The sequence below is a fragment of the Cupressus sempervirens genome, chromosome 3 (assembly GCF_028749045.1).
Source record: "Cupressus sempervirens isolate cs-2001-9-10 chromosome 3, ASM2874904v1, whole genome shotgun sequence".
Classification (NCBI taxonomy): domain Eukaryota; kingdom Viridiplantae; phylum Streptophyta; class Pinopsida; order Cupressales; family Cupressaceae; genus Cupressus; species Cupressus sempervirens.
The window spans coordinates 532,148,100-532,173,288 of NC_143120.1; the positions used below are offsets into that span (position 1 = coordinate 532,148,100).

The 25,189-nt window shown below is 34.7% G+C and overlaps 1 pseudogene; it reads right to left on the reverse strand.

Moving 5' to 3' along the window:
* Positions 1 to 25,189, reverse strand: part of LOC149567511 (DNA mismatch repair protein MSH2-like) — a 73,339-nt pseudogene that overhangs the window by 4,628 nt on the left and 43,522 nt on the right.

Consider the following 25,189-nt stretch of genomic DNA (forward strand, 5'->3'; position numbering starts at 1 on the left):
CAAAGGAAAGGAATGGGACCTATAGTGTAGTGCAAAATACACTAACTATCCCTCCTTTAGGATGCACATGGGCGAGGAATAATTAGCCATTATATGTGAACTAGTCACTATTGTCTTGTGATTCACATGTGAGCAGGTCACTATAGTCTTTGTGATGTATGTTGGAGCTACTTACTATGTATCCGATGTATGGAAAGCTAGTTAACTCATGTACCTATGATGTGTATGAGAAATTTTTTGTATATGAGATAGGTGCTCATTATAATCACGATGTGTGTGATTTGTGATATGATCCTTATGAATATGTGTCAGTTGCTACAAATAATAATAGGTGACGGTAGAGATGGAACCATTACTTGAATACAATGAGTATATTTATTTGTGATGGGACTAAGTTTACACTTAATTAATAATAATAGTTAAAGAGAGATTAGAGATATCCTCAAGAGGAGAGAATGAGCTCCCTCTAACTATGAACTATGAAGCCTCTAACTTCCCACTCGAGAATACATAGGTAGGATCAGCAAGAGTGAACCCTTGAGGCTAAGTTCTAGGTCTAGAAATGACCCTAGTTAAAGAAACTAAACATTATCATGAGTATTCATGAAGTGTGGTATCGATTTATTTCCATTGTGATGAATGGAGGAGTTAAGAAATAGTTAAGCAATCATAAAATTACTTCTACTGTTATATATTGCACCATGCTACTCTAATATTGATAAATATGAGACATTTACTGCAGCAAGTCAAACTACAATATTGCTATTAGGGTTCAATTCTAATATTATCATTATACATTTTTTTCTTATCCAAAGACAAGAATGTAGGTCATTCCAAACTGATGTCAATTGAATTTGCAAAAACCAATGTTTGCAAAACAACATGCCTTAAATTCATATATTTTTTATTTCTCCTAGTTATTATCTTAATGTAGACCAACCAAGGGTAGAAACACACATGGAGCACATACTTGAGGATGCATGAATATGTGAAGAAAAAGGATATGCAAAATATACACATTGATGCATGAAGACATGAAGAATACATAGAACATACACATGAATGCATGAAGACATAGAGCATACATGAAGTATACACATTAATGCATGAAGACACGAACCATACACAAAGTTTACACATTAATGCATGAAGACACAGAGCATACACCAAGTATACACATAATACATTACGTTGTTAGAATTATTCTTATTGACTTAAAATGATTCCTTATTTTCATCCAATACCCTATAGGGTGGCAAGATAGTGCTTTGATCTCATTGTAAGGTCCCTTATTGAGACCTCCACTAATTTACACTACTATTCCCAACTAGGGTTTAGATCCTGCACAAAAATAGAAATATAAAACATTCCTTACTAGGAGAATGCCAATTCCTAATGATAAATGTTCATCATTATGCATTTTAATTGCGTTAACAAATAATTGTTGATTCATAATGCATATTCAAACATTCAATTCCTCACTGCACTCTTCATCACTAACCTTAAGAAAGATGGAAAATTACTTTTCAAAGGGCCTTAGAAACCCTCTACAAGTAGGCTACCTCAAATGATTTGTGGCACATATAAGAATTACCTATTTTTGGGCTACGTCCTCAAAGATTCATGATATACATCCATACCACTAGCTTAAAAGCTTCCTCCAACATGGTATTACTCCAACCCTAACAAGCCAACCTATCCTCTTAACTATATTAATGAGTGAACAAGGATTAGACTAAGTATATATTAATAACTCATAAAGTAAATGCACTTGGGGATATCAACTTGTAATGTTCCTTATCAGGAGAGTGTCAATTAACAATGATTAATTATGCAACACTACGTCTTACACTAGATTAAGAAACAATCACTTATTTAAAAAACATACCTATGCATTTAATCTCATACAACCCTTTGTACTCCCCAATCTTATGAAATTTGGAACATTACTTGTCCATGGGAATATTGGAACCATTTGTGATTAGGAGTGATTTAAATTTTAAATAAATGTTGATGAACTGTGATTCTATTCTATTAAATGATGAGGAGCAATTTAAATATATGATGAATAAGCATGATCAAAATTTAAGGAAGCAATTTTGATTTGGTGAATGAAGTGATATGATTTAATTAATATGAATTATTTCAATTTATCTATTTTTTGAGTCATACACTTTGGACTCTATAGCCATATAAAAAGGAGCCTACCCACTTCATTTCAAATCATAAACTCAATCAGCTCAAGAAAATCAAATAAGGAGAAAAGTAAATCTATTTACATCAGCAACTAACCATTTTTTAACAAGAAAAATTTGTGCACAATTTTGATCAATGTTCATGATCAAATCCGTAAACATTGAAACTAAGACTGCTCAATTATACAAATCCAGATTTTTGTGTGGAGAAATCAGCTCTAAAGGTTGCAAGCTATAGGTGTGTGTTGAATTTGTAAAATCTGAAAGTAATCATACCTTGTGAAAATTCAAAACATCTCCATCTTTGAATTTCAAGATAAGAGATCTCATTGAAATTAGGCAATGTGTCAAATTTTTAAAGTACTCACAAAATATGTGTGGTCGAATTGCTTAAAGAGTCATTAAGAAGAGAAGCAAATGGACAAATTAGAGTTAGTTGTGATCTTGAATTCTAATTTCTTAAATAATAACTCCTATTGATTTAAAGAAATATAAAAAGAAAAAACTTAATGTAGGGTGTTGCATGGCAGGTTAAAGAATGGCAAGAGCTAATTGAGGAGAAGGCTCAAAGAAAAAGGAAAAGGCACCTAAAGATGGAATAAACTCAAGAAAATGTAGAATTGTGCAGCTCAAACATGATTTATGAGACATGCTCCTCGAGACAAACTTTACATCCAAATGGAAGAAAATAAATGACACCAAACTTGCTCCCTATAACATGAATTTGATAAGAGATAAAATATTTCAACACAATCCATCACATGGGCAATAAAAATCTTGAAGTGTGGTATAGTTCATGCAATTGCATTTCCACTAGTCAAGCAATGGCCCAAGCTAATGGCAGAATGTACTAGAAGATATGCTATTAAAAAAAGTACTTGCCCCTAAAGGAAGTCTTGTGGTTGCAATCATACTTGACAACATAAGGGATCCATTCAATATCTCATAGCACAAAGATGGCTTAATCAGAACACGAGAGTTTTTCATGAAAGAGTTTGAAAAAAAAAAGAGGATGACTACATCACTCTTGTCAACAATGAATGGTTATAATCTAGGAAGCACAAAGTTGTCAAAGTTGACCAAGGAAGATTTTAAAGAAGATATCAAGACCTCATAATCACATTGAATAAAGCAATTGGAAGCTCACAAGTAGTACTATTCAGACCATGGATGAGCTATTTAATCAAGAGTATCATTCATGCAAGTGAAAGATTTGATTGGGCAACAATGATCAATGACAATTTAAATATACAATTAAGAACTATGATGAAATCAATGACATTTTACATGAGCTCGTGTATGATCTACATGATTGTGTGAGTACACAAGTACAAAGGATTGGAATGTTTGGGTGTAATTGGAATTGGACCAAGACAATATATGATATATTATTATTATCCAAAAATGTAACCTCAAGACAGGGATGGGTTTAAGATTGCAAAACAAGCCTTTGCTGCGCACATAGTGAGAGTATTACAAGGCACTTCTGACAAGATTATCAAGTTGAGTGGAGAAATTTGTGAAGAAGTATGGATAATGGTATGCTAAGTTTCCAAAATTCACCTACATCTGCGTATTAGAAAGTACAGTATGCCCAATCAAACTCCCAAGGTTTCTGCCAAATAGTTGTTGCTCAAGGAAGTTGCAAGGTAGTTAGTTATAAATGGCAGGAGTCAAAAGCATACGAACAGGCTAGGAATTTCATTTCCACATATTTTTGACACCAAAGCTTGTCCATTTCTTCTAGTAGTAAGTAACGGAGAGAGAATTTAAGCATTGTTCTTTGGAGTTATAGGAAATAAGATCTCATTTTGATTCATAATATCAAATTGAAAGAGCCTATGGAGTAAGATACAAGCACTTGACACATATTGAGGATCATTGATTGAATGCATTTGATGATTAAGAGATCATTTCCAAGATGTCAATATAACTAATTTGCACAAACATCATATACTCTTCATTGTTGAAAGGAGAACATATTGCAGAAATCTAGAAGGGCATATAAATGATATATTTAGATTCTTTCTGAATTCATTATGACATATGGAATTAAAATCTCACCAGGATGTTGTAACCTTCAAATGGAAAATCATGTGTTAATTCAGCTTGTCTAAGTATCAGATTCAGCTTCCTCCAGTGATTTATTTGCAAGAAGATGCAAATTCAAGGCACCATAGGTAAAGAATCCTTGCACTTGGGAAGCTTGGCTTTAGAGTCCATGGTGTACTTCACCTGTTGAGAAAATCTAGCCCAAGCATTCATTCTGGGATTCTTGGAATGTTGCTTTGATCACAAGTTCACCCTTTCAAACTTGACAAAATAGTGTAAACACTTCCTACTTTCTTCCTCCACCAATGTCTTAGAGCTGCCATATAATGAATGTAGTGATCATTCACCTTCCTCTAGGAATCATTCACCTTCCTCCAATGATGGATCCTACAAAATTTACCCATGAAGCCCCAATATTGCCCACAAGGATACCCTACACGGGCGGGAATGAAATAAGATCAAACAATAATATCATAGACTATAAGCCTATGTACATTTAAGATTAACATTTTTTTATTTCTTATTACCCAAGTTGGTTGAAATTTTGACCAATTTGGGAAAACTTAATACATTTTTGACCAATATGGGGATGAAAACCAAAAAAAAAAAAATCATACCTTTGGTCAAAAAATTTGGTAGAAAAACAAGTGCAAATGTACTAGTGTTCTCATTCCCACCATTTTCTCTCTTGTATGACAACATATGTATATTGTATAGTATTGTTTGTTTGGTATTTTGTGAGTTAATTTCATGCATTTTCATGTATTATTTCAAGGAAATCAATACAAAGAACAACAGGTATTGAGTTTCATCTTAAATCTTGTCTCCTTTCTCAATGATTTGTAATATTTTATGATCTTTGAACAAAGAGCTTAGATCATAGTTGCAATCCCTTAAGGTTGTATGCTGTTTCATTATTACCTATAATTCAATGAATTATGTAAATGCTTGAGGGAAATCAATAGGGTTGCAAGTTTATTGAGGAGGATATTAGGTAAGAATGAGATTTAGATCGAACATTGATATCTAATTTACAAGGTAAATGGATAGATCTAGAGTATTGGCATAGGATATGTGTCTTAGATGTCCAAAATGCATGAGAGAGATTTGTGAATTTCCCAATGGATGAGGCACTAATCAACTACAGGATCATTAGTTTGTTGTCCATATTTTGTTTTCATTCACTTTCCCCACCCACATAAAATCAAAACAAATTCAAATCACCTTTATATTTTATGTTTGAAGAGCTAAAATAGAATGCCCTCACTCAACTTATGAATTGCATTTAGTTATTGTAGATCTATGTTATTAAATGAGTCAATAGGAGAAATAAGGGTTTCATCTACCATTAATAGATTCAAGAATATGTTTAGCACTGGTACCATATAAGTGAATTTGAGGTACACCCACGTAGGTTTTGCAAAGCCGGAAGTAGAAGAAGGGTTTAGCCTTATAGTTGGCCTAATGTCTGAAAGGTATGTTGAAGATGAGAATTAGCTACCCCTAGATGTATCTTGTCTCATCGAGTAATTTGAAGCCATAGCATTTCAAAAAACCAACAAAATGGTGACTCTACTGGGGATAAAGGTTATAAATGCATGAATTATGGAGCTAGAAACCTCTGATATATTGTGCATATTCAGTTTTGTATGCAAGGCTTTGTGTTCCCCAATGATGCTTTGTTCAGGACAATAGGAGCTTTGAAGGATTGAATGTAGATTGTATTGCTACTGAGTTTTATTTTCAATTTACTTCAACCAGTTTGGTTCGCAAAGTGGTGTTGTAAATTTAGAGTCAGAATTGTTTAAAATTGGTTTCTCTCTTCTAAGTGTTTAATGATTTGCCAAGTTCTACAAGTTGAAAATCCAGTTCAGATCTATCATGTTATAAATCATGTTTTTAAAAAATTTCTCACAAATTTGAGTGGTGACTCTCTAAAATATCTTTGTACCAATGCAAATTTGTTCTATATAAATATTTTCAAGAGTTCTTAACTAAATTGTGCAGATATGAAAGTTATGATAAAAGTTAAGCAAGAAGAGAGAACATATAAGTTCTTGATTAATTGAGTTTTGAAATGTTGTGCTTGATTTGTTTTCATAGGAAATTTGAATGTTAAAATGAATCACAACAATGATTTCATTTTATTCTCCCCAAGGAGATGACAACTCTACAAGGATTTGATTAGTGGTGTGAAGAATTGAATTTTTCACCAGTGCCAAACTAGTAGATCAATAGTTTCAGCATCAACACTTGAGGTATTTTATTTTTCATGATGTTTTTATTGTCATGAAGGAAAGTGGTATATGTATGTGTTCTCCATCAAGTGATTTCCAGCACTATATAGGAGAATGGTTTGATACATCTCAGCATACTTTGTGAAGAATAGATTCAACAAATTGTTTTTATATTTTGAAGTATGTTCAGACTTTGAATTGGTAGAAGATTTTTAGATCTACTGCAAATAATAAATTCTAAAAATAATTATGGTGAATGAGTTTTAAGTTTGTGATAAATTCCAAATTTCTCTTCACCTAGTACACAGTTCATGGGTAAGAATTATAGATATGTTTCTACCAAGAGATACATGCCATTAGTTTTTGATGGCATACATGGTTTCCCAAACCCTATATTGTATAATCTTAGAAATTATTTGCCTAAGTTCAATGGGAAATATGAAAATTCAACCAATCATCATGTTTAAATATCAAGTAATTTGACAATGGATTTTGAAATTGCACATGAAGATGTACATATGAAGTTGTTTGTTCAAACTTTGGAAGGTGATGCTAGGGATTGGTTTTCCTTTCTGTTGGCACGTTCTATTTCATCTTGGGATAAATTGCATTTATCCTTCATGCAGTAGTTCAGGGAAAGAGTAAGCATCTCTGATTATTTTGATAAGTTCTTGAAGATTAGAATTAGGAGTGATGAATTAGTTCCTAAATTTAATATTAGATTTGCAAAGGTTGTAAGTGATATCCCTGAAAATGGTAAGCCAGATGATCAAATGTGTTTAGTGGTTTATCTTGATGCATTTGATAAGAAGATGAGTTATCTAATAAGAGATAAAGAACCTAAGACTTTGCATCAAGCATTCATGACATCAATGGAGATTGAAAATAACATAAAGTACAAATTAACTAGAAGTCATTTCTCTAAAAGTTTTTGTCGGCAAGAAGAGGTTCAAAGGAGAAATCAATATCATGTAGAGTGTTCAACTTCAGATCAGCAAGTAGGTACCCTTGTTGTGGTAGATAGTTTTGTTGAAAATTTAGAATCAAAGACATGTGCAGATGAAATTTATTGGTTTCAATGAAGGGATGATTATGTTATTGATGAACAAAGTGCACATGTTTGTAGTATTTTAGTAGTGGATGATAAGGTGGATTCACCTGATTAGTTAGATATGCAAGAAATGATTTCTCTTATTGATAGATTGGATCATGTTGAGAGTGTTATAAAATTTGAAGTTGAAAGATATTCATCTCAGTATGAGAATAAAGAAGTTGAAAGTCATGCTTCAAGTGATGAAGATAAATTTGTTGATCTGACATATTATGAAGAAGCATCATGTGAAGACAATGATGAGAGTTGTTACTTGAGTCAAGAAGAAGAAATGCATAGTGCATGTTCATCTTCATGTCAATCTAATGCAAATTAGGAATAAGAAAGTGATGATGGAAATGAACATTCATACAAAGGTGAAGTTATGAATTCCTTTTCTAAATCTGAAAGAGAAAATGCATCTTAGTTTTTGCATTATACAAATCAGTTAGTCAGTGAAGAATGATTTGTCCTCAAGGTATGAAGATAAAGAAATGGTGAATCCAATTGATGCTAATGAATTTGAATATGAAGATTTCAAGGAAGGGTTGTTAAGTGTTCTTGCATTAGATAGCAAAGTTGCAACATGTAGTAAAGGGTTTAGGAGTGAATCATTGTCTATCAGTAATGGTTATCCTAAACAAGAGAATGTAATTATGGATATTATATGCTTGGTAGAAGAAATAGAAAGTGAGTCTTCATATGGTTCTAATTTTTCTTCATATGCTGAGAATCTCCATGAAGATGAAATGGGTAGTGAGTTTAAAGTGTATACTAACACTTTATAATGAAGATTTTGATGATAATCAACCCATTTTTTGTTAAAATGTTCAAAGAGGATCATTGCACGGAGTTATCAATCCATTATTTGAAGAAGACATGGAAGTCTCAAATTTAGTTGAGAATGAGTTTAGTGATGATACGTTGTCTTACTACTATAAGAGATCAAATGATGCTTCTTCCAGATGTGACAGTGAAAATGATGATGTTGCATCTTATAATGTTGATAATAAGGTGTTTGATGAAGTTGTTATTGAAAATCAGCATGCACCTTGTAATGAGTTTTATGATGAATATTCTAGTATGATGGTTAACCCATTTTCTGATTTCAAGGAACCATTGGAGGATCCCATATTAGTTTCAGATTCTAACATTAATGACATTTGTGAGTATAAGTCTAATTTCTCACCCGAATACCACCCGATTATACATTAGGATGCACATTTTCAAGGTATGTGTGATTTTATTCCCCAAGTTGAGTATGATGCTTTCATATTCAAGATTTATAGCATGCATGATTCATTAAATGAAGTGGAGTTTCAATTTGAATCTGACATTTTTGAGCATGCTAATCAAAACTTTCATAACAAGCAAGTTGTAGAAAATGAATCTAGTTTTTATATGCATTATGAAAGTGAAGGTGTAGGTTCAATTTTTCCAAGTGACTTGTTTCAAGATGCTAATATGATTGGTGAAACTAATAGAATAAATATTTCAAGCTTACCTCATGAAAGCATAGATGAAAATCAGATTTATGACAGAGGTAAAAAAATTGTTCAAGTTCAATGGCCCGAAGCCATTGTTTGTACATAGTAGTAGTTGTTGTTTTTGCTTTCAATAAAGTTGTGCAAGAGAAGTTTGTGTGTGTGGTCTGCTTCTTTTGGAGATATGAATCCTTTCCATGGTTGCAAGGGACATGCATCCCCAAATAGAGCCACTATTGGGACTCAAAATTGAAGCCCTGATTTTGAGTACCATTGAAAAATCAAGCCCTATAAGCACTTTAAATGCATACATACCCAATTGTACTTGTGAAGCCCAAAAGGTGTTTAATGTTTCTAACACCTTGTATTTAGTGTATTCACTCGTTCTATGAAGATAAATTTCCATTTTGTAAAGTCCTATTTTGAGCAATTTCCAATTCTACGTTTTTGCCGAAGTGTCAAACAACGACAAGAGACCTAGTTTACAATTGAATATCTTGCACCTGGTAATGTTTCATGACTCACCACTTTAGAAGCATTTAGTTTCCATATTAGAGAACCTATGTTTTATATTTTGATTCATTTTGAATCTGTTTTTCTAGGTTTTGAATCCCTTAAAGTTGGTCATTTATTGTTGTCATGCTGATGCGAATTGTTCTGAATTCTAGGAAGCCCTGTTTCACTTGTTATAACTTTTCCCCAGTTGACCAAAATGCTAAAATTCCTATTGCATTGCATTCTAGAGGTTAGAGACTTACTATGTTTCAATTTTAAGCTTATGATGAATCCATTTGATCAATTTTTGAACATGATTCCAAATGCAATTCCTAACTTTTTATTGGTGTCAAGAAAGACATTGGTCAGTACCCCTGTTCATGATGTCATATCTACAAACCCATGATAGGTGAGATCAAATGGATTGTTCCACTGTGTTCTCCTCTAAAAATATTTCAAGTTTGTCAATTTTCAAGTTTTCACAAATCTGTCTGCGCACTTTCCCAAGTCAATTCCATTTGCAAAAAAATGGTTTTTTGCCATTGTTCCTAGCTCTACAAATTTGAGTAGCTCACTTTGACTGCTCACCAAACATGCCCATTTATTTATCATGAGCCCTAATCAAAAATTCATATTTTCCTCATGATAATGAACCAATTTCCCAGTTTTCATTTCCCCAAGTATCAGTTTGCCCTATTTTCAGAGCCAATTCTAAATGTGATTTATTCCTTTCTAACATGTTTTCTTGCAGGCAGTTTTGAGAGGGCAACTTTGGCAGTCAATATCTTTTGACTAGGAATTTGTCATGAGATGAGATTCGACAGGGTAAGAGTATGCAGAACAAAGAATCAATAGGTTTGATTTCAGATCCCAATCAGGTGTTTTTATCAATTTTTAAAGCCAATCAAAGGACCTCGTGACGCAAAATTGGCAGTTTGCAGACAAGATGTGAAATGAGTTTTAATGACTAATTAGTGCTCGAAATTAATTCCAGTCAGAAAGACAAATTCAATAAATTATTTTTGTTGTTTAGTTGTTTGGAAATGAAATTTTTTTAACCGAACCCACTTTTAAGATCCGACTAATTGTATCAAACTAAAATGAAAGGCAAGGTTGGTAGGCATCTTGAGCAAGTTATGGTAGTAATATGGCTACTTGGGCTAAAGGTAAAGAACCAAGTAACAATAGAATTTTCAAATATAATATTCATGTTTTTGGATGTCATGATGAAGAAATGCAGCACCTTATGAAGATTTGAGCTTTGGGAAAGAAGTAACATCAATACCTTGTGTGATTGATCAAGATTTAGTGGATTCATATACCTACAGGCTCTTTAAAGAGGGTAATGATTTAATCATTAAAACATATATGCAAAATTTCTATTATGTCACAGAATGGCTTCTGGACCCTTCACTTCTTCTTGATACAAAGAGTTCACAACTGGGATGCACTTGCACACAACCACAGTGCTCTCCTGAATCTTGTGATCATGTTTATCTCTTTGACAATGACAATGATTATGCAGAAGATGTAGACACCTAAATTTGTCCAAATCCCCTTATCCTAACTAATTAAATAGATATTTATTATTTATTTAATTACCCTACCTTTAATTAAATAAATTTACATTTATTTAATTATAGTCGTCTTTCCTTGATTTAAATAAACTAAGGTTTATTTAAATCCTAACCTATTCCCCTTACATGCTAACCCATTCATTTTAATTAAGTACTTCATTTACTTAATTAATCCCTTTCCTAATCCCACTTGGAATCAAATATTAAATTTAATCCTATTTGAGCACATGGCTCCTAACTTTAACCCTCATCTAACCTCACTTCCCTAACCTAACCCATCCTTCTAACCTAGGTCAATCTACTTACCCACTAATTAATTCTAGTTTCCCATCTAATCACATCCTTAATCATTTGTACAATCCTAGTCAAAAGATTAGCAAACCCTAGTCACATGTGACATGTGACTCTTACACATTTACAAATTTGTCCCCCTTCACATGTGAACCAAATGTGTCTCACACATGTGTGAGGAAACCTTGAGCCTCCAACCCTCTTACACATGTCATTGACCCATCACTTTCAAAGGTGTCTCACACATGTGTGAGAAACCTTGAGCCTCCAACCCTCTTACACATGTCATAGACATGTCACATCAAAAGTTTCTCACACATGTGTGAGCATATTGCCCCCTTTGAATGTTCAAAACCCTAATCCACATGGAGTCTACTTGGCCTCCACCTCATGGACACCTTATTGATCCTGAGAGATCCTAGCCTTCCATCTTGCATTCAATCTTAGCCATCCATTGCACCTCTTTTCCTATAAAAGGAGAGTGCTCTCCTCATTTCTATGAAGCACTATCTAGCCTATTGTTATGCTGCAGGATTTGTGAGCAACCACATCCCACAACAATGTGAAATCATCAATCACTTGGTGATTTCATGAGGTTTGCATACGTGCTATTTTCAATAGTTTAATACCCTATTTATTTCATGTTATGCTTAGTTACATGTTTATCTTTCATATTTTGAGGTTTTCATAATCATGTAGGAATATGCATTAGTTGCTTAATGTTTATTCCTCTTATTACATTTTTATGCAATACAGAAGATATCTATGGACAATGCATGCATGGGAGATTTCCATATGATAGTACAAGTCAAATAATTTTGGAGGAAGGGTACTTGGTATATGAATGCAACTTTATGTGTAGTTTTAGTAAAGAATGCCCAAATCAGGTGTTGCAGAAGGGTGTATAGGTCAAAATTGAAGTTTATAGAACAAAGAAAAAGGGTTGGTGTTGGGCCCATTTACCGTTGCACCAAAAGACATGACTGTTAGTGAACATGGAACACCACATAATTAACCACCTATGGGTAGGGGAGCGCATCGCATCACCCAACAATCTCCCCCTCGACGCCCATACCAGGTGCTTATGCGGGTCAGGAAGGCACCGGGGAGATTTGAACCCATGACCAAGCCAAAACCAGGCTCTGATACCAATTGTGGGGCCCATTTTCTGTTGCACCAAAAGCCATGACTGTTAGTGAACATGGAACACCACATAATTAACCACTTGTGGGTAGGGGAGCGCGTCGCATCACCCAACAGTTGGGCAGTCCAAGCTACACAAACAATTTTAAGTGGAACATTCATTTGTGAGTGCCTTGGAGAAGTCTTGCATGAAAAGAGGAATCCATAGGGGAGCACATCAAATTGCAGCAGGGATCTCCACACAAAAGAATAAAGCCATCCCCATTCATAGCAATTAGAATGTGAAGCATAATCAGATGTGTTGGTAGGGATCAACTAGGCATTCATCCACCATAATTACTTTTTTCACATCGGAGAAAGATTTGATTAGAAGCCATTTTTTATAGTCAAAATGGGAGTTTTCTTTTATTCTCATTATCCCACATTGCTTATATGTGTGAGCTTTTGAATGTTTAAATAATATACCACATGCATTGTTAGTTGTCTTTAAGACAACTCCTTTTTGGGAAACCACAAGCTAGATGGAGGGGCCCACCGTGGACGGCCAGCTGGCCCAAAGACTAAATTTTGACTAAGTGTGCAAGTCAGAATCTAACATGTGGCAAAGGCTTTAGATGTGGCATGCTTCTTGAGGTACTAACATGGCTGAAAATGACACATGTTGCAAGGTCATTATGTCACGATGACTTGGTAGAGTGCTAACTGGGATAGTGACATAGTGACCGATAATGTGGCATAGTGACATGGCAAAGCAGATGGCTAATGAGATGATGGCACGTGGTGCCCAAGTGGCAGGGGTTGGATGACGAAAAAAATCTAGCCAATCAAAACACAACACGTGGCAGGGTCGGTCAACCAGGTTTGACCAGAAATAAATTTGAGAGGGAAAAACCAAAAAAGTCATAAAAATTAATTTTTTTATGTTTTTCTCTTAGAAATATGTATAGGAATAGATTTAAATAAAGTTTGATTTAATGTTATAGTTCAAAATTTATAAAATGATCAAATATTTGCAAATATGTTATATGAAGCCTTAAGAGGAGCTAATATTTCAAAGCTAGATCTTGGGAGTTCCTGATAAGTGAACATAGGCATATTATATATCACTAGAACTGAGAGAAGATGAACTTTTTAATTCAGGTGTTTTTTTTTGCACAGGTGGTCATTGGTTCAAGTTATAGGAAGAAATGTGAAATTTAGAACTTCTTAGTGAAATTGGTGAAAATTGAAAACATAGTTACAGGCCTGGTAAAAACACATGGTAAAACATTTGTTAAGGTAATTTTGAGAAAATTATGCCATTTTGGTATAATTTGGCTCCAATTTTCAGTTATGAGGAGTATTATGTTTTTCAGCTGTGATGAATTTCAAGATTAAAGTTGGAGTCATGATTAAAGAATTAGATCTTTTTGGAATGAAAGAGAAAAATGGAAAATATCTCTTGGTGAAGATTGAATTCTTTCATCATATATATGTATTTTCTCTCTTTCATTCAAGAGGTTGGAAAAAGGGGAAAAGTTAGGAGTTGGAAATTAAAGCAGACATGGTTTATGGAATTGATGAAGTCTAAGTAGAAAGTATCTGGTATGTGCTGGTTCCAAACCATGAAACTATGCTTTAACTATGATACCCCCTTCCCATCCCATCAATTTCTCATTCCTACCATTTTCTCTCTTGTATGATAGCATATGTATATTATACAGTCTAGTTTATTTGGTATTTTGTGAGTTAATTTCATGCATTTTCATGTATTATTTCACGGAAATCAATACAAAGAACAATAGGTGTTGAGTTTCATTTTAAATCTTGTCTCATTTCTTAGTGATTTGTAATGTTTTATGATCTTTGAGCAAAGATCCTAGATCATAGTTGCAGTCCCTTAAGGTTTATGTTGTTTCATTGTTGCCTATAATTCAAGGAATTATGTAAATGCTTCAAGGAAATCAACAGGGTCACAGGTTTATTGAGGAGAATATCAAGTAAGAAAGAGATGTAGATCAAACATTGATATCCAATTTACAAGGTAAATGGATAGATCTAAAGTGTTGGCATAGGATATGTTTCTTAGATATCCAAAATGCATGAGAGAGATTTGTGAATTGCCTAATGGATGAGGCACTAATTAGCTATAGGACCATTATTTTGTTGTTCATATTTGGTTTTGATCCACTTTCCCCACTCACATAAAATCAAAAAAATTCAAATCATCTTTATATTTTATGTTTGAAGAGCTAAAACAAAATGCCCTCACTCAGCTTATGAACTGCATTATCTTTCATTTAGCTATTGCAGATCTATGTTATTGCATGAGTCAATAGGAGAAATAAGGGCTTCATCTACTATTAATAGATTCAAGAATATGTTTAGCACTAGTAGCATATAAGTAAATTTGAGGTACACCCACCTAGGTTTTGCAGAGCCTAAAGTAGAAGAAGGGTCTAGACTTATAGTTTGCTTGATGTCTGAAAGGGTATGTTGAAGATGAACACTAGTTGCCCCTAAATGTAGCTTGTCTCATTGGGGTAATTTGAAATCATAACATTTCAAAACACCAAAAAATACATCCACAACATTCTTTATAGTATCTACCTTCTCCAAATTTACGTTTCCATCTTCCACCATATCTCTCATAAAGTGAAACTGCACATCAATGTGCTTTGTTCTGGCATGGAAATTTGGATTCTTTGCAAGGCAAATAGCACTCTGACTATTGCACCAAATAGTAATCTATCTTGCATCAACACCAATATTAGAACACAATCTCCTAATCCAAATGGCTTCCTTACAAGCATGAGTAGTAGCCATGTACTTAGCTTCTGTAGTGGACAAAGCAACCACAGGTTGTCACTTACTCATCCAAATGATGGCACCACCAAACATTGTGAGCACATAAGCAAAAGTGGATCTCCTACTATCAATATCACCTACCTAGTTCTAATCCAAAAATCCATCAATACAAACTGAATGTGGAGCTCCAAAAGAGTTACCATGATAAAAAATGGAGTAATCTAATGTACCCCTCAAATATTTGAATACTCGCTTAAATGCATCCCAATGTACCCATCCAGGATTAGCCATAAACTAGCTCAGAAATCCCATAGATTGGGTTATGTCTAGTCTAGTATAGACCATAGCATACATAAGACTGCCAACTACACTAGCATAAGGTATTCTACTCATGTCCTCCACCTCACTAGGAGATTTTGGACAATCATCTATAGATAACTTTGTTCCCATAGAAACAGGATCACACAATGATCTACAATTTGCCATGTTGAACCTGTCCAACACAGACTTCGCATACTTACTCTAACTCAACCAAAAAAAATTGTTAGACCTATCTCTACTAATTTCCATACCCAAGATGTACCTTGCTACCCCAAGATCTTTCATCTCAAACTATGTTGACAATTGAGATTTAAAATTAGAAATCATACCCTTACCCTTCCCAAACAACAACATATCATAAACATATAATGCAACAATGAGAAGGTAGTAATTTTCAACTCTAAAATAAACACAATGATCTAATTTTGATCTTACAAATCCAATTGACAACACAAATGCATCAAACTTAAGGTACCACATCCTAGACGATTATGTTAAAGCATACAAAGACTTCTTTAATCTATAAACCAAAGATTCTTTACCCTTAATAATGTATTGCTCAAGATGTGACATATAAATCTCTTCCTCCAAATCACCATGAAGGAAAGCTATCTTCACATCCATCTATTCTATCTCTAAATCATATGATGTAGCAAGAGATAAAAGTAATCTAATCGATGTCAACTTTGCAATAGGAGAGAATATTTCACCATAATCTATTCCCTTTACCTGTGAGTACCCCTTTGCAACTGTAATCACCTAAAAATGGTCATCTAGACTATTAGCCCCCTTTTCAACATTTTGGCTAAATTAATTTAATCACTTACCTAAGCCAAATTGCTAATAATCAATTTATTTGATTATAACCTATAGTTTGACTATGCTATCCTAAGTTCATTATTTGATTAAAAGAACATGTCCCCTTTTAATTAAATAAAAGACCCCATTCTTCTAACCCACTTAAAGTGCACACATAAAGTCCTTTTTCTATTTTGCAATTAAAAGAAAAGGCTTTGTGACTTTTGTCTTATATGACAAGTCAACTTATATTCTATTGGTTGATTTGTGTGTGCACATGGATCACTCCTCTTTTCAAATTCCACCGTTGATCATCCACCATCTTCATCTTGATCTCTACCATCCATACATATTTAAAAGGGAGAGAGCTTTCCCCCTCAATCCATCTTTTGAATATTGTTATGCTGCAGGTTTTCTAACAGGTTTCTTTGGAGCTTTGTGGAGAACTTCTATTTCTTATCTACATTCTCTCATACCATAGCATTTTAGTTTAGATTCATGTTGCATGTTAGTTTAGCTTCTATTTTGCAATAATCTATCTCACATAGCTTAATATTTGGATTGTAACACTCTCATCCATGCTTATAATAGCTGCATTTTTCATTACCATCCTAGTTTAATTTTCATTTGCATTGAATTCTTGAGGAACTCCTTGGGACATTTGCATTCTTGCATCTTGTCTTTGGAACCTCCCATTGCATGGTTTACTAGCAAGAAGAGTATCTCTAAGGCTCATCTGAGAGCCTTCTTATTCTTGAAATATACTCTCTTGCACTCCATGGATAGGGAGCTCTAAGCCGGCATCCAAGCATTCCGAACTCATGGAATCGTTTGGATAGAAGGGTTTAGAGTGTGACACAAATCGAGTGTACATTTTTGGCGCCCACCGTGGGGCTTGAATCAAATTTTCAGCTCCATTTGCTTTCATTTCTTATCTCTGGTTTTTTACAGCAGCATATTGGGTCTAATCAAATGCTTTTGTAGAATGTTCACTTTGGTTTTAAGGCCAAGCCATAAGTAAATTGGTTTGAAGGCCAAAAACTTAGTTGGTTTAAAGATTTGATCATATCTTTTAAACCGCTTAGAATTTGGTTATGAAATTTTGTTTTCAGGTTGGGTATATGCTCAAAATGTGTCAGTCCAATTTTCAGAGCATTTTGACTTGATTTTCGGAAGTTATGATATTTTCTTTATTTTTCATAAAAAGCCGTTTTTGATCGCAAATCAGTGCATTTTTTGGAAAAACTTACATTTTCAGAAATCTTTTTGAATTCTAATGGGGGTTCTTTCTTTGTTTTTTGAATTTTGAGATCGTATTAAGGATAAAAAATTCGATTTGATAAATTTGGCCTGTTTTGACAAAATCAATCTCTAGGGAGCAAATGAAGAGATTTTTTAAAATTTCTTGCATTTTTGGAAAGCTCTCTGATTTTTAACAGGGGTCTCTTTTTTTCATTTTTATTTTTGGATACGAAATCATAGCAAAAAAGTCCAATCTTGTTGACTAGGTCAAAACCAAAGAGTAAAAATGAAAGCATTTGTGATTAACTTGCACTTTCTTTGCATGTACTTGGTTGGAGGATAAATTAGATTTTTGAAGCAACTCACCACTTTTTATTGCAAATTTTTATGTTATTTCACACTAACTTTTGTTGCTAACAAGTTGTGATTTCAGGTTGCCATCCTTGTGAAAAAAATTGAAACATTGCATAAAAAGAACGCATGTCAAAGCTTCAAATGCACAAGGGCTACTAACGATTGTTTGCAGGGCTGCCCAAAGCATAAAAACCCAAATTTCTTGCTTTTTTGTTTTCATGTGTGGCACTGAATAATTGTTCATTTTTCATAGGCACATAAAACTTGTGATTGGAGTCTTTTGGTAATAGGAGAGTATGCTCTTCACCCTTGTGGTGAATCAGAAATCTTGACTTGCTATTTGGTTTCAAAAGCAAGGGGTAACTGAATCTTCTTGGTGTGTTTGGGAGAAAATGATTGGGATAGGAGAGTATGCTCTTCACCCTTGTGGTGAACCAGAAATCTTGACTTCCAAAATTTGATCCACTTTGTGTAGTTAGAATCCTTTAGAGGGCCTGCTCTCGGACAACCTGAGAGGAACGACCCAAGTGGGAACAAGCCGATTACCTGGCTCTTCCAACCCACTATAAACTCAAGGCTATCAAGGACACAAAACCTTGGTAGACGTAGTGTTTATCTTCGCCTAGTGTGATCGCTTATGGGATTTTGACCATAGGGAGATCACTAGGCAAGAATGCTTAAGGTACTCTTGTGGTCGCGAGATCGGTTACTCATCGCAAGGTGAGGTGTCTCGTAATTGGGAGCAAGAGGAACACTATGAACGGAAGCCCGATCTAAAAACTCTAAGTTAGTAACTACCTTTTTTTTAGCCGCTCAACTTCTTGGTGCAAGGATTGATCCTAGTGGACTACCCGGATCACCCCAAGATTTACACTCACCATATGTGTTCCCTTGGTTATGCTTATGGCATTTCCATGACAAAGCCAATATCTCTTGTGGGAAACCACTTGGTGTGAGGCAAATGAGCATCAAGCGTGGGCCAAGATTTTGAGTAATGAACCATGTCTTTTAGGTAGATATTGCTTGATGTGTTCTCAAATGTGGTATACCAGTGAAAATCTTTTGAACATACACATGAAAATAATTCTAAGAAATTCTTTTGAGACCTCACATATGCTTGTATCATGCAAGGTTGCTTTGTCCCTTGCTTGATTGCTTGAAGACTACTCTATGTGTCACTATCTTGCTTGGAAAGAAATTTCTTTTGAACACCAAATTTGCTATGCTATCAATTATTGTCAAACTTTGTCAACCAAGTCAAAATGTCAAGTGCAAACATTTTCTTGTGTTACTTACTAAGGGGAGTTTCATCATTTGGCTATGATTTGTTATGTCTCTAGTGCTTGAACATGCTTAAAGTGAATCTTTGGTCTTAGTGCTCATGGTCTTCCTATCTTCATGGTCTATGTTTGCTTGCTAGTTATCCTTTTGCTAAAATGGTTACCTTGATTTCTTGACTACACTCTTGGGTTGGAGAGTTGTTCACTTGTCACCCCGCTTGCTCTATCTATTTGGCTATTTGGGCATCTTGCCTAGCTATTGACTTGAGTCATTCATGTCGTAAGTTTCTTGGACATATTGTTTGACAAGTCGCTTTAATCTCTCTCTACTATCTTGGCAAGTGAATAATCTACCTCTCTAGTTTGGACATCAAGCTATCTTGTGTCACCTTGTTAGCTTCCTCTAGTCTCCTTCATGCTTGATTATCTATCTACCACTATGGCATTCAAATCTTGTGCTATCAAATCTCAGCCAAATCTAGATGATCATGATATCCTCCATGTCACTAAAGAGTTTCAAGATCTATATGCGCAATACAAAGAACTAGAAGAGACAAATGATCTTTCTTACCTTCATCTCTCTAAGCGCATGATAGAAATGAAGTCTAAACTTGAGAAAAGGTTAGAGGAGAAGATTGCATCATTACATGAATCTTCCTTAAGGTCTTTACATGCATGTGAGTCACCTTCTTTGAGGTCATCCTCTTCTTCTAGGTCTACATGCTCTAATTCAAGACATCAAATGTCTTCATCTTCTAGATCTAAAGACCTCTTTAGAGGTCAAGCAAGTGATACCTACTTTGAGCCTATTCCAAAATTTCATGATGGACCTATCTTTGACCAAGATAATGATGAAGACATGAATGCATTCTATTCACTTGAGAAACAACAAGAAGATCCTAGACATACTTCTAATAGAACTTTTGCTCCCTTGGAAGATTCTTATTATGACACTTTGCAAAAACTTCTTGGCAATAAGATCATCATGTTACCTAAGTCTAGCTCATATGGAAATCCATTCTTGGATACCTATTGTGCCTATCATCAATCTAATGACCATGCTACTTTTGATTGTATAGAGCTGAAACATAAAATCCAAGATCTCATTGATGATGAGATTGTTGATCTTGGAACCTCTAGTGACTCATGTGGTGAAGATACTTCTCTTGAGCAAGATTACATTGATGAACCTATGTCTAGTAGTGGCTCCATTACATCTTCCACTTCTTCCAACACTCATGCATCTCCCAACACTTCAAAGCTTTCCAACATGCCTGCATCAAACAGAAAACCTAGTGCTTTCCATATGCAATATGTGTACCCTCAAGGGCTACCTCTAAAAGAAACTCAAGCTAACCTTCATTTGGCTGCAAACCTTTTCCATGCTACCAATCCTAAACATCCTCAACCTTCATGCACTACTCCATTCACTCTTCATTCTCCCTTGTCCTTGGAAGTGGCTCCATGTCAAGAAGACTCTCAAAAAGAAAAAGCTATAAATGTCAAGAAAGATCAAGATCAAGCACCCTTTCATCTCTTTCAAGATTTTTTCCCTCCATATTCTATATCTTTTCCACCTCCTAAGTATGATGAAGATACCACTTCCATCATCTCCCTCGAGCTTACTGAAAATTATGAGAAAAGTTCTCTTCATATGCTATCCAAAGATACTTGTCAAGATCAAAGCATCCCCTCATGTTCTACTTCTCCATATCCACTTCAAAATTGTGCTCAAGCTTCAAGTGCTTCTATTAAAAATGTTGTTCCTATCAAAGGTACTTATGAGTCTATTGATGGCTTTGACCATGTTGCTCATTCTAAAGATGTTGATATCCCTTCCCACTATCCTTTTGCATCTTCTAAATCTATCCTTGGTCCTTATCCATCTAAGCTAAAGCATTCAAACCTTCCATCCATTTTGGGGCCTTATGTTCCTCCATCTCCTACATTCACTCCTACCTCATTCCCTAGCTCTCCCATCATACCTAAAGATCAACAAAGACACTCATCCTTGATGACTTTTCACCCATCTATACATCTAAACCAGTCATATCATCCTTATTCATCCACAAATCCCAATTCCTTTGGAAGTGAGAATAAACATAAGAATCCATTGAAAAAGAAAGATCACTATGTCCCATCTAATCGACATATGAATGCTAAGAAGGAAAATGCACAAAAGAGACTACAAAGGTCCACTGTTAAGAGAGCTAAATCAAAGCAAATGTGGGTTCCTAAATCCATCATTAAAGAAATGCAATCTCAAGCACCCAAAGAACAAGGAAAATCTAAAGCTATATGGATTCCCAAGTCTCTTTTAAAAGACTTGAAGATTGAAAATACTTCAAAGTTGACATTCAAACTTTCAAAGGCTTCCATTCCATCTTCTTCCAAAAATCTTTCTAAAAATATTACAAAGCCTTCCACTCCACTTTTTTCCAAATCTTTTCTACCACCTCATACATTTAAACCTCAAGATACTTCATCCATGATTCCTCCATTGTTCCAATACCCTTCAAGGTGTGTGTCAATGTTGATCTTGTCCAATATTTCAACTACCCACATGAAATCCTCTAAAGCTTACACCTCCTTTCTATACATGAACTCTTATCCTCCATATATTCTTCCTACTACCATTTCTCTTTCATCACCCTATCAACATCTTTGAGCATACCTTTCTATGATCTTGGCTTATCATGACTTATCTTTTCTATAGGATCACTATCTACATTCAAAAAGCTTGAGCTCTTTCTAAAAATTCAAAAAAAAAAAAATGAAAAAATGAAAATATGCCTTGGTGAAAACTACTTCTTGTGGCACCTTGGATAAGTACCATGATAAAAACCTGGCAAACAGGCATCATGCATAATTCTTCCATCATCCATCTATCCCCTCTTCTCTCTTTGATCTTGACAATGTTGAGCTATCTTTGCATATTGGCTATCTTATCCACTAGATTTTCTATTGTGCTCTCCCATTCACTCATAGCCTCTATCTTGAGATTTATTCTTATTGCTCTATCCCATTGCTATACTATCTAGGTGACCCCTTGGTCTTGATCACAATAAATGAAAAATGGTTCTCATAGGTCTCTTGACATGGCTACTCTTTTGGACTACACACTTCATGCTATCTCACTTGTTGGCTTCACTTCTTATCCTACATGCTATCTTGCTCATTTCTTCCATTGCTTATCCAAAATATGCTTCATATGACTATTTCACTTCTTTCCCTAGCTTGGGTACTCTTAAGGAGTCAATTCTTGAGGATCACTTTCACTTGCTTCACACTCCTTTCTTATCCATCTTTGCTTATCCACTAGCTTGTTGCTCCATCGTGTCCTATACCTTGCTAGATATTGGGAGAAAATGATGTGATCTTGCTTGAGAACTAGTGATCTCTAAAACCTTCTAAAAAATTCAAAAAATCATATATGATCCTGAAAAAAATCCTAAAAATCAGAAAATGTCTAAAAAAATAAATGATCATCATAATGAAAACCTAGCAATAGGCACTTTGATGTATCACCAAAAAAATTCAAAATACAAAAATACAAAAAAATTGAAAAAAGTCCTAACAAAAATCTGTCAAGTGGTGAAAACTTGGAAACAAGCACTACTTGAAACCCTTGCACCTATATCTATCAATCTCAATCATCCACTTTGCTACACATTTCCTAGCTTGGAATTGTTTCTTGTCCTCATCTTGGGGGCATAGCTACTTAGCCTATTGAGGTATTCTTGTGGATTAGGGTTTCTTTGACAACTCACAAAATAGTGTTTCTCAACACTTCCCCCACTTTGACATCAAGTGTTTTTTAACACTTTACAGATAGTTTACCTACGGTCTCCGATGTCGCAATATCTCACTATCAGAATCAAGTCTGGAAGAAATGGCCAAGTGACTTACACACACGCACTTTAACACTTAAATGACTGAGCTATGCTGACATTTATCTACTTTGTGTGTTGTCTATGATGATTTCTTTGCCATGTATTCCCTCCCTAATAGTCTTTCAAGGATGTCATTGACTAGAAGACTGGGGGCATGGGACATATTTTCTTGATTTTTGCTTGTGGGTATACTTTTGTTTGTCTATAGTGTTGTAAGCATTCATGCTTGTCCTATTCAACACTTTGACTTATAAATGTATCATCCTTGATTGTTTTGCAAGACCACACTCAGGGTTTATCCTGGCGCTTATGCCTTGATACAGGTGTAATCTTGCTAAATTAAACTTAGGGAATCTAATCGTGTAGTTATCTTGACTTACATGTCTCTGATGCTTAGATTGGATTTCCACATACCTATCTAATATCGATCATATTCATATCCTCATAGTTATACTAGTGATGGTTGTATGATCTCATGATGTCCCTAATAAATGCTCAATGATGAAATTAAGAGTCTAAATGTTATGCACTTCTTGCTGGTAAACCACTTTGCATGTTAGCTTGCATTTTAGGTTCATTTTCTAGCTTAGTCTTGCATTCTTGCATATGGGGAGAGCTCTCTCTTCATCTTTTTGTGGACATATCAGCTAACTCCTTTCATATATTTCTTTACTTTCTTCTTGTTCGTGTCTTTTCACCTTCTTAATCTTTTGCTTCATCTCTTTTCTATCTTATCACCACATTGTATAAAGTTTTGACCTCTTAAATAATTTTGATGTCCTAGATTCATTTTCGGGATCAAAATCCAAATTCGAGTTCATCTTGATGGTCAAAATTGTCTTTTAAAATCTTACTTTCTTCTGAGTAGTTAGCTGACCCTTTGAGGTCTAATCTTTGAATCATCGTTTGGGCATCTTCATTTCTTCATGTCTTCATCATTTCTATGCTTCATATCTACTTCAATTCACTATTTCATTTCTAAAATCACCTTTCTACTCATTTTGACCTAATTTTTATGCTATATCCTTCAAGGTCAACTCTAGTCAAACTGGGGCATTTTGTCAGTTTCTAATAGTCATTCTTGGGTTCTAATCAGCTATCCATCATCTTGGACATTGCTATATTCTAATTTTCTCATTTCTATCCATTTTTTGCATCCCACGGTGGGCGCCAAAAATGTACACTCGAAAGTGTCCCACTCTAAACCCTTCTATCCAAACGATTCCATGAGTTGGAATGTTCGGATGCCGGCTTAGAGCTCCCTATCCACGGAGTGCAAGAGAGTATATTTCAAGAATAAGAAAGCTCTCAAATGAGCCTTAGAGATACTCTTCTTGCTAGTAAACCATGCAATGGGAGGTTCCAAAGACAAGATGCAAGAATGCAAATGTCCCAAGGAGTTCCTCAAGAATGCAATGCAACTAAAGATTAAACTAGAATGAATATGAAAAGTGCAGCTATTCTAAGCATGGATGAGAGTGTTACAATCCAAATATTAAGCTATATGAGATTAAGCTACATGTAAAAATGAAAGCTAAGCTAAGATGCTATGGTATGAGAGAATGTAGACAAGAAATAGAAGTTCTCCACAAAGCTCCAAAGAAACCTGTTAGAAAACCTGCAGCATAACAATGTTCAAAAGATGGATTGATTGAGGGGGAAAGCTCTCTCCCTTTTAAAGATGTATGGACGGTGGAGATCAAGATGAAGATGGTGGATGATCAACGGTGGAATTCGAAAATAGGAGTGATCCATGTGCACACACAAATCAACCAATAGAATATAAGTTGACTTGTCATATAAGACAAAAGTCACAAAGCCTTTTCTTTTAATTGCAAAAATAGAAAAAAGACTTTATGTGTGCACTTTAAGTGGGTTAGAAGAATGGGGTCTTTTATTTAATTAAAAGGGGACATGTTCTTTTAATCAAATAATGAACTTAGGATAGCA